We start from the raw sequence: 13,023 nt of genomic DNA, 5'->3' as shown, positions 1-13,023 counted from the left end.
AGGGTATTTAATTTACAAGGGCTAAATACGTATCTCAGACTCACTCAGCAAGAACTTTAATTACTTCTTGTTGATTTTTCTAACTTGGAGGTCGCCCCCCCCCACTTCAGTTTTCTTCTGCTTGACTCAGGTTTTAGAGATGGTAAACGCTTTCAATGTCTAAGTCCCTGCCTTAATACTCTTATTAGTCTTTTAAGCTAAGTAATGTCCTCCAGATAGTTACGGGAATGTCTCAGGTGTGGACCATTACACAATTAAATTAGCAAACCTCAGAGGGATTGGATTAGGACTCAGCACTCAGCAGGGAACACCTGGAAATGCTAGGGCTGAGCTGGGTTTCTGAAGAGCAGGGCTCTGGCCGTGAATAAATAGTGAGGGTCGGCCCGCTAGGTAGGCTCAGTGACAAACTTGTCTTACCAGGTAAAGTATTGCAGGCTAAACTATTTTTTCCTGGGAGTAGGTTTCTGTGGCCGTCGGCGTGAACAGGACAACCGTCAGCCAATGTGGCAAGCTGAAGGGAAAACAAGAGTTGGAGGACTCGTGGCTTTGCACGTACAAAGGCATCCGCCCATCCCTCCCCGCGAGCCAGCCAGGGATGGACAAGTGCATGTGGAGGCTGCTGCCCAGGTGCAAGGGGTGGGGGCAGGGCGGGCTGCAGAATGCCCCAGAACAAAGGCGCCTCCAGGGGCCCGTGCAGAGGTCACCTGCTGCCTCCAGGGCAGATTAAGGAGGACTGGAGAGGGCATTCGGAGGAAATGGTGCTGTTTTTCTTTGGGAAATCAATTCTTCCCACGCTTAATAGGACATTTTGCCCTCCCTCCTTGGGAGTCCTGGGCAATGTGCTTCCAGGTCTCTCCAAATCAAGTTCGGAAAAAGGTGGCCCCTTGGCCTGCCCGAGCTCCTTCAAACAGCCTGTGCCCACCCCACCCCCCAAGAATCTCTCCTGCTCTCGGCCAGGTCTCACTTCCCTTTTCTCCCTCCTTTGGGCTCTCCCGCCCCTCTCTACCCAGGCTCCTTTCATAAGGAGGCTGAAAGTGGAACTTTCCCTCACTCCCTTACTTTGAGTTTTCTTTTTTCCCAGTGACCTGGGCTGCACTTTGCCCCCACTCCCTGGCTGCCAATCTCCTCAGGGTTCGAGCCTCTCTCTTGCCATTCTTGTGGGCTCCCCCTCCTTGAGAGCTCCGGGAGGCCTAGCCTTCCAGAATCCGATCTCCTCCCAACACTGCAGACCCCCTGTGGAGGAAGGAAGAGGCTTCCTCCGAATGAATGGCCGGTAAGGAGGTTTTTAATTTGTCTGGAGCTACAAGAAAAAGGCCTCCGAGCCGTGGCCCTCCCTCACCTCGTTTGGAAGCCCCCCCCCCCCCCCCCCCCCCGCCTTCCCGGTGGGCACTGTCACCGCTCCATCCCAGGCAGGTCCACCAGCAGAATGGGGCGGAGGGGTCTGAAAATACTGGTTTGTTGTGTGAGAATCGCCTCCACAATTTAGAAGAAGGGCTTTGTCAGTTAGATTGCATTTTTTTTATTGTTTGCTGGCTACCGATGTGAGAAATTTGGAACTTGAGCAGTTTCTGTCACACAGGGTCAGAAAATGAGCTCAGCCCATCCCGATCTTGATTTGCAATCGGCCTTCTGATGGCCGAGCTCTCCTTGAGCTTGGGGGAAATGTCACTATGCTGTCCCCAACATGGAAGACGGTACATTTAAAAGCTTTGCCCACCTGACCTGTGGTTTCACCTCCAGGTGCATTAGCCTTCATTTCCTTCACGGGCTTTATTTTTAGGAGCAGAGGCCACAGCCCTGATTGGCCTGTGTTTTGAGTGGAAGGCACAGGCTCTGTGTCTTTTTTCTCGGCCAAATCACTTATGTGAGCAGCATCTGAGGATGCCAGGAGAGAGCAGAACGAAGCAGCTCCCAGCTCCCAAGTTGCCCCATGTCTTTCCTCTCTGCCCAGCTTCTCCTGCTCAGCCCACTTCAGGCCCCAGGAGACCACCTTCAGGCTGGGTGACAGAGATCTAAGGGGTTCTAGCCTGCCTTCCCCTGGCTGTCAGTGTTTTGGCCTCACCTCACAGCCAGGCTACTTCTAGCCCCTACTTTTGTTACCTAACACAGGTTCATGTACTCCATGCAGTGAGGCCGAACAATACCGAAACATCAGAGTTTGGAGCAAAGAAAGGTTTATTGCGGGGCCATGCAAGGAAAACATACCCCAAAAAAACCTGAACTCCCCCAAGGGTTTCAGCAAAGAATTTTTAAAGGCAAGGTGAGGGAGGGGCGTGATTGGTGGTCGCACACTTGTTGCTGTCATAATCTTGGTGCAGGAATGCTCTGTAGGTCAGGTCATGATGTTCCTGGAAACCTCGGACAAGACAAATGTTATTCTCTGTTCTGCAACTTTTTAATCTCTTTATGAATGGAGAAGTGTTATACCCTTAAAGGTATACCTTGAGAATGGGCTAGCCGGTATATTTCAGGCTATAGGCAACGTTCTTAACTGGAAGCAAAAGCAATAGAATACAAAGGTTAAAGTAAAAGAAAGAGATCTAATATGGAGTCAGATTTGTTCTTCCCTATACACTTACAGCCTCCCTCCCCCACCCCCAGCAGACTAGATAAACCATAGAGTGGTTTCAGTAATCTCAATATGAATATGATACTGAAGGAGTTTATCTGACTCTTCCCTTATGATTGAAAAAAAAAATGGCAGCAATACTTTGCAGCTGTTCCCATCAAGAAATGGAGTCTATTTCTCCATCCTTTGGTCTGGAACTTGATTTGGCTTACTTTGGCCAATGAGATGTCAGTAAACATGAGTACAAACAGAGGTTTGAAAATCACTTGCACACTGAGGTTTGCTCTCTCTGATGCCTTTGGAACCAGCTACCATGTGAAAAAGCCCAGACTATCCTGCTAGACACCGGAGATGTGTGGCCCACTCATCCCCATCATTCCAGCCATGTGAGCGAAGGCATCCAGGACCAAACAGTCTCTGGCAGACCCAGCTGATGACTATAGCATGTGAGCGAGCCAGGTGAGTTGGCATAAAAACTGCCCAGTTGAGTCCAGCCCAAATGGCCTACTCACAGAATCATGAGCTAATAAATGGTGGTTTCAAGCATCTAAGTTTTGGGGCAATTTGTTACACAGCAATAGATAACTGATACAATCTTGATGTTTTCTCTCTGAGGTACTTTTCTGCATCCTTAAGTGTACCTTGAAGTACCAAAACTTTTGAGATAATGCATTGCCTAAAACGTATTGAGTTACATAGTGACTAATACTGTAAAAAAACAAAAATAGGATTCAGGTCCCACAGGCCTCACTCACCCTTCAGAAAACCAGCCTATTGCAAAGGCGGATCACTTGCAGGCTCCTAGCAGAAGACACAAGAGAAAATGGGCTGTGGGAGGAAGTACAATGGACTCAGAATAACTAGATTCTAGCCTGGGCTCCCCCCAGAAACAAACTGGTCATTTTAGGCAAACTACTTAATCTTTCTGGACATGTGTTTCCTCCTCTTTGAACTAGATAATTTAATTTCCCATTTCATGCTAAATTCTGAAGCAGTAAAGATAAAAACATTCCATTATCAATCAGGGCCAGAGATTTTGATCACCTCAGGGAATAGGAATTCTCTGATACTACCAAGAGAGCTGTCCCACATTAGCGTGGCCCTAGAAAATACTTAGTACTTCTCAGGAGACTTTCTCCTATGAGGTTCTAGAATGACCTTGATGTTTCACCTTGCTCTGCCCCAGGCTGAATGCTAGGGAGCTGCCTCAGGTACTCACTTTGGGGGAAGAGGAACAGTGGGGAACTGAGCACCTCCATGTTTATTCACTAATAAATGTTTTTTTGTGTGCTGTCACCCTGTTAGCTGCTGGGGATCTAATACTGAATAAGACCCTGTGACATGCTGGGGCCTAGTGAGAAAGACAAAATTGCTCTCCACACAAGGAGCTTGCATTGTTAACAATAAACAAATGTGGCAGTGCATTTATAAAATAATTATAAATTGCAGTAAATTCAGTGAAAAACAGGTAGGGTCCTACGGTAGAGAGTAATAGAGGGGCCTACCTCAGACAGGACGGTGGAAGAAACCCTCTCTGAGGGGTGTCAGTTGTGAGAAGGAGCCGTCATGCAAAGAGACGATAGTGGGGAGAGGGGCTCAGGCAGAGGGAATGTGGACAGCATGCCCCGAGGTGGCCCAGAGCCTGCGGACTTCGAGGATGAGAGCGAGGCCAGTGTTGCTGGGGCCTTGTGAGGAGGGACGTGAGATGGGCGAGAGCCAGCCTGTGCAGGATTTAGTGAGTTTGGATTTCATTTGGAGTGTGATGAGCAGCCATTGAAGGGTTTGGAGTCATGAGAACGACACAGTCAGAGGGACATTTTTTAAAGATCACTCTGAATGCTGGATGGGGCGTAGTTTAGAGGAAGTGGCGATTCCAGTGAGGGAGCTCCTGTAATGTGGTGGTCCTGGTGAAAGACAGCGGCCATGTGGACCAGGGACATGAGTGATAACGGGGGAAAGAGGAGCAAACTGATTCAAAGTGTGTGTGTGTGTGTGTGTGTGTGTGCACCATAGAATTAACAGGATTTGCTGGTGGCTTCCTCATAAAATTACAGGTGAAGATGTCAACCTAAAGGTCTGAACCTTCTGCTCTAGAAATGTAAGCCCTCTTCCCTTAATAATCTACCTCGCCCCCCACCCCCGTAATGGGATGTGTGGAGCTATGAGGGGACAAGCCATGGAGAGGATGCCATCTCCACATGCTCTACTTCAGCTTCAGGCTCTGCACATTTATGGGCACCTGGGAATGGGGGGTCTTCATATCCTGATGCCTTCCTGGCCCCCCAGATTGGCCCTGCCTGACATCCTCTTATTCTCTCAGAGTGAGAGGTGACAGTAGCTAGATAGGACGGGGCTGCAGGATAAGGAATCTATTTCTATTTGTGGCTATAACCCCCAGCCTTTCGTTCATACTGTTTTCCTGGGCCTCCGGCACGCTTGGGGCTATTCAGGGAAAGACCCAAGGAGGTCAGACACTGGCCTCTGTCCTGGTCCTGAGGCCCCACTGAGCTCCACAGGTGCAGAGCAAGTAATCGCCTATGAGGCAAGATTTAAGGAGCACAGGAAAGCCTTTGGGTGGGAAAGAAATGTGTCACTGATACTGAAATTCCACCAACAGACCACCTTCCCCTTAGCTCAAGGCAGGGGTTACTGTCAAAATGAGGCTCCTCTGGGAGAGGTGATGCTCTCTTGGTCCTTGGCGTGAAAGATCTGAGGCCAGGCCTGAGTGAGGGTGGAGATATAAAGCAGGCAGTGTGGAGAGGACACAGGGAACCTAGAGGAAGTAAAGGGGCCCAAGACCTGGGGAAAAGAGCAGAAGTGGGGGAATCCAAGTGTTGGAAACCACTCGTCAGCCTCACAAGGTTACCTGGGCCAGGAGGGCCATCCTGATTCAACAGTGCACACACCTGATGGCGCGTCCTCCCCATGCATGGGAATATGAGCACAAGGCAGGTGATGTCCCTGCCCACACAGTGCTCATGAACTCAGAGGGGAGACAGAGCGCGTCCTCATATGAGACAGATGCATGGAAAAGGACTGGCCAAGGGTTGTTAGAGATCGACAGGAAAAGCAAGTACCTTCTGAAAGAGGAGGCAGGGTTTGCATTAGGCCATGACTGTTCTGGCAGGAGGAGGAAAGGCCCTACCAGGGGAATGAAGCTCATGAAGATTTCAGGAAATGTGGACTTGGCAGGAGTGCGGGTTAAATGAGGTAAAGAGTCATTCATTCACTCATCCCACAGACTTTTATCGAAGCCTAACAGGTGCCAGGCGCTCAGGGGAGAGCCGTGAACTAGAGCGACAAGTTCCGTGATCTCACTAAGTGGCATTTGATGGAGGGAGAGAGGCAAGCTACGAGTGCACGGATCAGACTGGTTCAAATCAGGAGAGATGTGGTGAAGACAATAAAATGAGTCGATATTTTAGGAAGTGACTAGGCCTCCTTTAGATACAAGGTCAAGGAAGCTCTCTTGAAGGAGGCAGCGCTTTAGTTGAAACCTAAATGAAAAAGCCAACCTTTGGAGACTGAAAGGAACAGCATTCCAAGCAGAGGTAACAGCAAGTGCAAAGGCCCTGAGGTAGGAGCATATCTGCAGAACCCAGGTTTGTGGAGCGTGGTGGGTGAGCAGAGTATGAGGCGAGGAGTGTGCAGGGCCTTGTAGGCCATGGAGAGGAAGCCGGATTTTATTTCAGTGGAAAGCCACCAGAGGAGTGACATGGCCTTGACTTCTCTGTTTAGAAGCTCACTCTGGCTGCTGCAAGGAGTATCGGTACGGGGGGTGGGCGGGGTATTTAGGAGAGAAAGTCGGAGGCCCATGAGAAGCTGTAATAGACAGGTAGGAGGTGACAAGTGAGGGGAGAACACAGGGAGCCACCTGAGGCTGGATAGTGAGGAAGGATCACCTGTTTAGCCTAGAGGGCTGGACTTCGTCCAGGAGCAGCGGGGGCCATCAGGACTGCTGACCTGATGGGACATTTCCAAGGAGCTGGTGTGAAAACATTCCTACTGGTGGGCACACCTATGGAAGCAGAGTCCTAGGTCTGTCCTTGTGTGTGTGGGCCGAGTGCAGGACCTCGCCTAGGGCTCTGAGACATGAGCCTGGCCCTTCTGATGGGCCCTGAGACCTTGAGAACCAGCGCACTGACCCACGAGAGCAGGGGCTGTGCCTCATTCATGAGGCATCCTAGCACCTGGCACGCAGTAGGTGATGGACAGGAAGGCGGGAGAAAGGAGGCTGGACGAGAGCCAGCCCAGGACATCTCTCTGGCCCCATCTCGACCCTCTTTTGTAGGCTGCATTCAGGGACTGGCAGAATAGTCACAAACCTCCCAGCAAACACCTCTGAAAGGTGTCCGTGGAGATCATATTTCCTACAATTGTGGGACTAAAGGACAGCCCCAAATGAGGACTGGAAGGACCCAAAGGGAAATAGTAGCAGCAGCTCACATTCACTGAGTGCTTACTGTGTGCCAGGCCTTTTGTTAAGGGCTTTACATGTATTATCTCATTTTAGCTTCACAACAGTCCTCTGACATTGTTGCTGTCATCATCCCCCTTGTTACACACGAGGAGAGTGAGGCTCAGAGAGATGAAATCAAGGAGAGGGCAGCTGGCTGCCTGCCCTCGTACCATTACCTCTGAGGAAATGATGTGCCCAGAGGAACCCCGGCCACTCTGCCTGGGATCGCCTTGCCCAGAGGAAAAGCCCACCTAGAAGGAAGGCTCACAGGTTAATTTGCACGCAAAGGAAAAGAAGGGTGGCATTGCCAGTGCCTGCTTGTTAGACTGTAGAGTTGTAGAAGCAAATCAACAGTTGGAAGCTGGATCTGAGCAAGGGGCCCTGAGCTCCATGGCTGTGGTGTCCATGATTTGGCCAGGTGCCAGACCATCCGCTGCACCAGATGCGGACACCTCTGGGCCCCCACTACAGAGAGATTGGGGGTCCACCGCCCACCGAAAGTTGCGTGCCAGACCTTTATGCCCTGCCTCCCACGCGTGTGTGTGTGTGTGCGTGTGCGTGCGTGTGCACATGCATGCGCCCATACACACAGGGCCTGCCTGAGAAGGAGCTATTCTTGGATTTTAGGCTCTGGCTCCCAGGACCCCAAGTGGTAGCCGATGGTTGTGTGGTCCTGGTGGCCGGTCTCTAAAATCACTTTAAATGCTTCCTTTGCTTTGGGACTTGATGGCTCACCCCTGGGATGCACGTTGGGAACTTGGTTAGATGGTGTCGAGCACTGTGGCCCCGGCAGCTTCTCCCGCTCAACTGGGCTGAGGTTAAGCTCAAGGGCCACCAGGTCAGCAAAGGCCAGGAACATCCTGCTCTGGGTTCCCTTCCCTTCCCCACTGGCAGGGCAGAAACCAGACCCTTGACGGAGAGATCGAGTATGCCAGTGTGAGGATTCACCCCCTCCCGGTGTGATGCAGCTGCTTCCGAGCATCCCCGCTATAGGCAAAGATGATGAAAATGAAGGAAAACCGGAGAGAGGAGGAAAGAGCCAGCACATAACCTTGTTAGCATTGATGAGCCTCTCTGGGAGGACAGAACAAAGGATGGGTCGTCCTCCCCAGGAAGCAAGAAGTGAAAAGGAGACCAAGAGTTAGCAGATGTGCTGTGAGTACGGATAAGAAAATTGTACAGATGATCCACAGAGAAATTATTCTAGGGTAATTCTGACTCTCAGCACAGAGGAGCCCCCACACAACTCCGTCTCTCAGGTGCCTGTTGCCTCGCTGCCTGGTTGCCAAGTAGAGCAGGAGGGTAGAGAAACTTCCATTCCCTTAAAGTGCTTTAGACATCACCGCAGCCATTAAAATAATTGAGCCTAGTTAGACATTTCTCTCTCTTAGAGATTCTCTGTGAAGAAGCGAAGAAGGAGGAACTTGGGTGGGGTTTGAGGTAGCACGCTATCCTCCGAGGACCTTTGGTCTCAGTCGTGGGTCCTGCATACTTGGGGTGGGCAGGGCGCTCATCCCAGAGGTCTCTGTTTCTTGCAAGGCTCAGGACGGACAGGTTTTAGTTGGTCATTCATCTGACCAGCGTTCCCTTCCTGGAATTTTTGTTTGTGTGTTTTTAAGTTCGGAGTAAACAACATTCTTGGATGTCAGTTGCGTGTTAGATTTAGATTTTTCCACCTTTGTTGGTGGCAGCAGCACCCTGACCTCAACAGCTCAAGTTTCTAACCCAGGTTTTGCTGCAAGGGGGTCTCCAGAAAGGGGCTGAGGCAAGAGAGGGGTTTACTCAGCTCCTTCCATCCCAAATTAAATATTCAAATGGGGTTTGTTCGAAGGCATTGTTGAGGCTTGAACTTCAATTGAATGGAAAGGCATTGTCCCCCAAATAAAGGTTTCATTAGGCCGGCCCGCAAACCTTTCCCCTCATCCTCTGGAGGAAACAATCTGGGTGACAGCCTACCCATCATAATCCCCTGCTTCAGCATTATGGTGACAAAAGACTCTTAATACAGAAAATGGTCAGGGGGAGGAGAAACACTTCCCAAACAAGGGGTCTCTCCCTTCTAGGCCAGGTAACAAAAGGTCCGGAGGAATTTGGTGGGGCCTCCTGGCCACCTGCCAGTTAAGCCCACGGTCAGTGGATTAACTGCAGCTCTGACTGAGTGTTTGGAAAGGCAAGTTACATGACAGAGCAAACAAAATTCAGACTGCGCTTTACACATGGTAATCCCAAATTTAATAAGAGCCTCACCGCTGGGAAGCCAGGGCCGAAAAGGTAGCTGGGGCGTGGGGTTCTCTTGTTCCCAACCAGGGGTGTCGCCATTGGTTCTGGGCAGCCTCTGGCCCACCCCCCTGGGGGCTGTGGCTTCAATTAAGAAAGTTCCTCCTGGCCCTTTGGGTGAGGTGGCTGTTTGCCCTCCTTCCAGGCTTCAGGGACCTGTCTGGAGATGAGTCACGACTTTGTCTGGTCAAGGCTGGGGTGGTCAGAAGGCCATGTGAGCCTCAAGCCCTAAGGGCTGCATCGGAATCTGCCTCCCTGACCTCTCTCCACGAGCAGAGCTGAGGCTTCAGACGAAAGCCCGTGGAAGCCTGTGATTCAGGCCTTGGGCAATGCTGACGAGGGCCGAGTCAGTTATCAGACCTCTGAGGTGGACCACATGTGGTGTTGCACTCCGGTCACCCTGTGGGTTATTTTTCAGTTAGCTGAAGGGACGTTTCTTCTGGGGCTAGCTTCATGATAATCCATTTGCTCAAGAGAGTTTTCTTGAGCACCTGCTATATGCCAGTTCTATGCTCAAGTGCTTAGGGCATCAAGGTGAACAGAAAACAGACATGGCTTTCTCCAGAAATATTACAAACTGAGATAAGTGCTGTAAAGGGGAGAGAAATTGTTCCATGAGCCCACATGATGGAGGAATTTGACAAGTCAAGGGGAACTGGGAAGGCTTTCTGAGGAAATGGTGCTGGAGCTGAGATCTGAAGGTTACCTAAGGGCAAAGGCAGGCTGGGGGTGGGAGCAGGTGGAAGGAAGGACGAAAGGGAGCCTGTGGTGTTGTAGAGCTTGTAGAACCTCTCAGGCCCTGTGGTGAGGGGAGAGGATGGTGTGCCCAAGGAGGGGCTGTCCTCATTCTATCTCCTGGGCACCTCAAACCTGTACAGTACAGGAAGAAATCTGGGGAAACCAGGCTCTGGTTTATGTGGACCATGGTAAGAGTGAGGGCCATGAGATGCTGAATATCTGGGAGCAGCACTTTCCTGGGGAGACCCTAAACCTCAGGTGGGCCTCCTGGCCTAGGGGCACCAAGCTGCCAAAAGATGGAGCAATTAAAATGATAAACAAGTAAAATTAAAAGAATAAAAGTGTCTTAATCTCCTTATAGTTCAAGATGGTGAACCCAGGATACACATTTGCCTCCTATCTTTCCAAAATTTTGTTGAGATAAAGTTTTAGAATTCCAAAAAGATGTAAATTTATTATATTAAAGAGAGGAGGAAGAGGCCACCAACATATAAGAGATGTAAGCAAATTTCTGGAATATGTCAGGATTATGGGAACAGTTATCAGAGGAACCAGCTGAAGGAAGCCACACACAGAATAAGGGGCAACAGAGGAGATGGGAGCCAGGTCACCCACAAAACCTCAGAAAGTTTCAGGGAAGCCCATTCAGGCCAGGTGGGTGCACAATTGCACAGTAATTCCATCTGTGCATCTGTAGTTCTTTTGTATTTGACATCAAAAGATACCCAAGGATGGGACTTCCCTGGTGGTCCAGTGGGTAAGACTCTGCGCTCCCAATGCAGGAGGCCCGGGTTTGATCCCTGGTTGGGGAACTAGATCCTGCATGCATGCCGCAACTAAGACCCGGCGCAGCCAAGATAGATAGATAGACAGACAGACAGGAAGAAAGAAAACCAAGGAGGCATATGTGTGGCGTGAGGAGAAACACCAGTGTTAAGGAAATATATGAAAATAAGCAGAAAAATCTCATTAATTCCTGGGGAAACAGGATTCAGGAAACTAAAGATGACTTTAAAACTTTTTTAGAATTCTCAGGGTTGAAAATATAATACATTCTAAAACTAGTATTTTGAGAATACGAATGAGCTCTTGGAAATTAAAAATGCAATTGGTGAAATAAAATATTCAGTGGAAGGACTAAAAAAAATGGATGAAATCTCACAAAGCATTCAGCAGAAAGACAGAAAAAGAAAATATGAGAGAAAAGTAAAAGACATAGGAGAATAATCCAATATCTAACTAATAGGAATCCTAGAGAGAAAAAAACAGAAATTAAAGAGGAGAGAATTAGCAAAGAAAGTACAGAAGAAAATTTCTCTGGGCTGAAGAAAGACTAGCCCTGACATCAGAATGGCCGTCAGTCATTGTGTCCACAAGACTGCACAAGATGGACAACTAGATGCATCCTGTCCAAATTTCAAACTCTGAGTATAAAGAGTAGGTTGTAAAAGGCTCAGAGAGAATGATTGGGTCACCTACAAATGAAGAGCAGTAAGAATGGCATCAGACTTCTCCTCAGCAACACTAGGCGCCAGAAGATAATGGAGTCATGTCTTTAAATTTCTGAGGGAAAATTGTTTTCAATTTAGGATCCTACATGCAAACTCTCAGTCAAGTGGAGGATGACATATGGTTTTCAGAAAAATAAGAATACATAAAGTTTGTTTCCAATGTGCCCCTTCTTAGGAAGTTACTTGAGGCTAGACTTCAGTAACACTAGGACCTAAGATAGAAGAAAGAAGAAAAGCTGGGATGTAACCTACAAGAGCAGTAAAGAGAAGTTTCCAGATGTCAGGTGCACAGCAGTCTGGACAGCAACAACCCACATTGGAGCAGGATCCCAGAGGACTCCGAGGAAGAGGGCAAAGGCAGTTCTCAATAGATTAGAGATGAGGTATCACCTCACACTGGTCAGAATGGCCATCATCAAAAAAATCTCCAAACAATAAATACTGGAGAAGGTGTGGAGAAAAGGGAACCCTCCTGCACTGTTGGTGGGAATGTAAATTGATACAGCCACTATGGAGAACAGTATGGAGGTTCCTTACAAAACTAAAAATAGAATTACCATATGACCCAGCAATCCCACTACTGGGCATATACCCTGAGAACACCATAATTCAAAAAGAGTCATGTACCACAATGTTCATTGCAGCTCTGTTTACAATAGCCAGGACATGGAAGCAGCCTAAATGTCCATCGACAGATGAGCGGATAAAGAAGATGTGGCAATATATACAAATGGAATATTACTCAGCTATAAAAAGGAACAAAATTGAGTTATTTGTAATGAGGTCGATGGACCTAGAGTCTGTCATATAGAGTGAAGTAAATCAGAAAGAGAAAAACAAATACCGTATGCTAACGCACATATGTGGAATCTAAAAAAACGGTAGTGATGAACCTAGTGGCAGGGCAGGAATAAAGATGTAGAGAACGGACTTGAGGACACGGGTAATGGCAGGGAGAGAAGCTGGGACGAAGTGAGAGGGTAGCACTGACATATATACACTACCGAATGTAAAAGGGATGGCTAGTGGGAAGCAGCCGCATAGCACAGGGAGATCAGCTCCGTGCTTTGTGACGACCTAGAGGGGTGGGATAGGGAGGGTGGAAGGGAAGCTCAAAAGGGAGGGGAAAAGGGGGAAATATGTATACATATAGCTGATTCACTTTGTTGTACAGCAGAAACTAACACAACATTGTAAAGCAATTATACTGCAATAGAGGTATAAAAAAATAGATTAGAGAATATAACTGATAGATTTAAAATAAGAATGTGATAATGCAAGAAAAAAGATAGGCAACTGGAAACTCCAGGGGAACATTGGTTAAAAAAAAGTCAAGATCTGAATATGAAGCAAACTAAAAGTGACATGATATGAAGAAAATGACAAAGTGTAAGGAATGAGACTCCCTTTGATATGGTGCTGGGCACATTCTCCTTGGAGAGGCTCAGGGGTCACGACAGTGAGTTGAA

At 48.6% G+C, this 13,023-nt stretch overlaps 1 long non-coding RNA gene across 6 annotated transcripts in view; it reads left to right on the top strand.

Annotated features, from left to right (window-relative positions):
- Positions 1-464: 464 nt before the first annotated feature.
- LOC117199468 (uncharacterized) overlaps positions 465-13,023 on the top strand; it is a 65,766-nt gene continuing 53,207 nt past the window's right edge. For 5 of the 6 annotated variants that reach the window (XR_007470882.1, XR_007470881.1, XR_007470878.1 and 2 more), the window contains exons 1-2: positions 465-1,273; positions 2,878-3,028. This is a non-coding gene — a long non-coding RNA (uncharacterized LOC117199468). The remainder of the gene's footprint in view (positions 1,274-2,877; positions 3,029-13,023) is intronic. The other variant, XR_007470879.1, reaches the window with a different exon arrangement.

Source organism: Orcinus orca, chromosome 13 (assembly GCF_937001465.1).
Source record: "Orcinus orca chromosome 13, mOrcOrc1.1, whole genome shotgun sequence".
Classification (NCBI taxonomy): Eukaryota; Metazoa; Chordata; class Mammalia; order Artiodactyla; family Delphinidae; genus Orcinus; species Orcinus orca.
This window is presented reverse-complemented; position numbering and strand designations above follow the sequence as displayed.